At 41.2% G+C, this 3,929-nt stretch overlaps 1 pseudogene; it reads left to right on the forward strand.

Moving 5' to 3' along the window:
- Positions 800 to 1,852, forward strand: LOC110260843 (annotated as a pseudogene).

The following is a 3,929-nucleotide window of genomic DNA, read 5'->3' on the forward strand; positions in this document are numbered from 1 at the left end:
ATGAGTGTTGGAAGGAGGACCTCTACTGCAAGTCAGATTTATTCAGGATTTTGCCTTTTTTTAAAAGCCCAACTCAAGTGATATGACTATACCTATGTGCATAGTAAGAAACTGGGGAAACCTGGGCCCAGTGAAATGAAATTATAGTCCATATTATGGAGCATATGGTCCCATGTCCAAAATCACATAAACTAGCAGTCCCACGAAAGCTATGGAAAAGCACCAAAGTCATAAGTACGTGATGCTTATGTGTTTGCTTATGTTTATTTAGTAAATTTTCCTCATGTATACATACATGTGTATGTACATGTGTGTGTGCACAGCGATGAATCTATGTGTGTGTGCGTGGTGGATGGAGTGGTGTCAAGTGCACTCCATTGAGTAGAAACAAGTATTTATGTCATCTGAGACTAGAAAAGCTAAACTAGCCCATAATTTATCTCTTTGCATCTGCGGTACATTTTAAGATGACTCTGTCATTAGCCGTCTAAACTCTTTCTACTTGATCCTGAAACACAGCATGCCTCCCGATGATGAACATGAGCTGCAGACTATGATTCCAGATGAGAGAGAAGAACTGCATGTAGGTGGAAAGCAACTAGTAGGCTTCATGCAGAGAAAGAATTTCTTTTCCTCCGGCTTGGTCTCACTGTAAACATTCCGCTTCAGAGAAATAAATGGTAAGGACAATTGAGGATAGAGATGTATTTATGGCTTTTCCTAATATATTTGGGGTTATATTTAAAGACGAGCCTTTGGTGCACATGCTTTGGTTCTTAGAAGTAAGCTAGTCTAAGATATGATTTGTGAAAATCACACCCAAGTGACTCAATTTATTCTTCTCGGCTTCAACAACAACCCTGAAATGCAAGTTTCCCTCTTTGTTTTATTCCTGCTCATCTATTTGGTCACTTTGTGGGCAACTTCCTATTGTCACCGTTACCAGTGTGGATCCTGCTCTTCAAACACCCATGTACTTCTTTCTCAGAAACCTGTCCCTTCTTGAAGTCTGTTTCACCTTGGTCATGGTGCCGAAGATGCTGGTAGATCTGGTGTCCTCAAGGAAGAGCATCTCTTTTGTAGGCTGTGGTACCAAGATGTACTTCTTTTCCTTCTTGGCAGCTCTGAATGTTTCCTCCTCTCCATGATGGCTTATGATCGCTTTGTGGCCATCTGTAACCTCTCCGTTATTCAGTCGTAATGATAGGTCGCTGTGTTTGTGGATGGCTCTAGGTTCTTGGATGTCTGGTGTTCCTGTCTCTATGCTGCAGACAGCTTGGCTGATGGCCCATCCTTTCTGTGGACCAAACACCATAGACCACTTCTTTTGTGATGGGCCCCAGTGTTGAAACTAGTCACCCAGGATACAACCATGTATGAAATGCAAGCACTTGCCTCCACACTGCTATTTATCATGTTTCCCTTTTCCCTCATTTTGGTCTCCTACACCCGTATTATTAAAACCATCTTGATGATGCCCTCTGCTACTGGCCGCCAGAAGGCATTCTCCACTTGTTCATCCACCTCATTGTGGTATCCCTTTTCTATGGAACGGCCAGCTTGACCTACCTACGACCCAAATCCAACCAGTCCCCTGAGAGCAAGAAGCTAGTGTCATTGTCCTACACTGTCATCACACCTATGTTAAATCCTATCGTCTACAGCCTGAGGAACAATGAGGTGAAGGGGGCAGTTAAGAGGACTGTCACTCGAAAAGTCTTACGGAAGTTAGATGTGCCTTGAATTCTCCTGTGTAGAGTTTCTGTAAGCAAAGTAGGAGCACCAGAACCCATGAACAAAAGCTTAAAAGGAATGGGGAGTTTGCTCTTATTTTGTCAGGGTCAGTTACCATGATGGGTGAACCTTATTGTCGCCATTGGAGTCACAGTTCAAGTTGGGATAACTGCGAAGATCTTTATGAAGGGATTATTGAAAAATCGTGGTGCAGCTCATATGATGGAAATTCCATATCTCTTGAGCTGAAGGAGAAGGAGAAGAGGTATTAACTGGAGCCTGGAGAAGAGTAGTCATCTCAGCCTAATTCTGCTCTCATTCTCTCAAATGTACTGCTGGTGCATTTCTTATCAAACCAAAACTGGGACAGAGTGCAGGAGTGTCCACTGATGCCACATGTATGGGATAGGCACTGGAGCACAAGTCAGAATGGAAAGTGATGAAGAGTAAATGAAACCATCTACCACAAACCATTGTATATTCTGCAGCTAATGTGATGCAAAGACTAATCATGTACTGTGTTTTGAATGAATTTTGAACAAAGATATTGAAAGGTGGAGATTTGTAATTCCCAAGGATTCCTGGTGCAAATTCTTTATATCTGTGCCTGGTTTAAATGAGGTTACTTAATAAAATAACCTTAGTATTAATATTTGGTGATATGACTTTGGACTTCTTTGATCATTGGATAAAACAGCCGTTATTTTGCATTAACCAGCTATGGGTTAGCGTTTTTTTTTTTTTTTTTTTTTTTTTTTCACTTTTTTATATTTGGTCCACAGCCATGGCATATGGAGGATCCCAGGCTAGGGGTCAACTAGGAGTTACAGCTGCTGGCCTACACCACAGCCACAGTGACACAGGATCCAAGCCACATCTGCAACCGAGGCAACTCTCAGTGGGATCCTTAACCCATTGAGCAAGGCCGGGGATCGAACCGGCATCCTCATGGATACTAGTTGGGTTCGTTATTGCTGAGCCACAACGGAAACTCCTGGCTGCTACTTAGAATTTAAGCATCACACTTCGCTTGACAGTATTGTAAAAGTGAAAGAGTAAAAGTTAATAATAGCTCACAAGATTTATCACATTACTGCCTTCAACAAATGCACTTGCCGTGACCCAAGAGATAAGTTCTATTACACATTTATTCTTTATGAAAGACAAATTAGGATCAGAAAATTAATTTGGCAAGCAAAGAGTTATTGAGAGGTGGCCACAAGAATTTGATTACAGACCCTTCTGAATTTAAAATCCAATATGTTAACCTCTTAAAAATCTCTGGTCACATTTTCGTCATGTTATGTCCCCACTTACATGGGAATTTCAGGCATGAAATTGCTTTGAGACAGCAGAGAAGACCAAATGAGATTGAGTCAGTTTAATTTTGGAAAATCTCATGTTTCCACAGGGTATACTGGCTTTGAGTATGCAATTTATGTTTGATGATATCAGTTACTCTAAGTCTTCATTAGCCCATGTTTTTCTTGATTGTCCAACTTTCTCTTTAAGCAGTAACAACCCGCAATCATTCTTTGTCAATTTTCAGGAAAATTTAAAAATCATTGCAGGTTTCCAGGTTGTGACAACTCTTTTGGTTTGTGATTCCCTGAGGTTTGCATCCATTGAATGTAATGGGAGTTTGGGGTAGGAAATACTGGTTCCTTAAAATCTTTCTCCTTCAACAGCCTTTTAATTCCACAAGCCCAACTGAAATATTTTTTTTATCTTTTTTTTTTTTTTTTTTGTCTTTTTGTTTTTTTTTTCTATTTCTTGGGCCTCCCGCGGCATATGGAGGTTCCCAGGCTAGGGGTCTAATCGGAGTGTAGCCACCGCCTACGCCAGAGCCACAGCAACGCGGGATCCGACCGCTCTGCAACCTACACCACAGCTCAAGCAACGCCGGATCTTTAACCACTGAGCAAGGCAGGGATCGAACCGCAACCTCATGGTTCCTAGTCGGATTCGTTAACACTGGCCACGACGGAACTCCCAACTGAAATATTTTTGAATTTAATATTGCTAAGTTCAGTGCCCATCTGGTAAGACCGTTGCATTGTTTTTTGCTAGTTATGTGTGATTCATTTGGAGGCTGTGAGATTATAAACTCAAGCGAGTAGTGTTAATTAACTAGCAGATAAAACATAGGCTGAAATAAAACAAACAATATATGAAAAGAGCTTAAGGGAACACCT

This window comes from Sus scrofa, chromosome 5 (genome assembly GCF_000003025.6).
Source record: "Sus scrofa isolate TJ Tabasco breed Duroc chromosome 5, Sscrofa11.1, whole genome shotgun sequence".
Taxonomy (NCBI): domain Eukaryota; kingdom Metazoa; phylum Chordata; class Mammalia; order Artiodactyla; family Suidae; genus Sus; species Sus scrofa.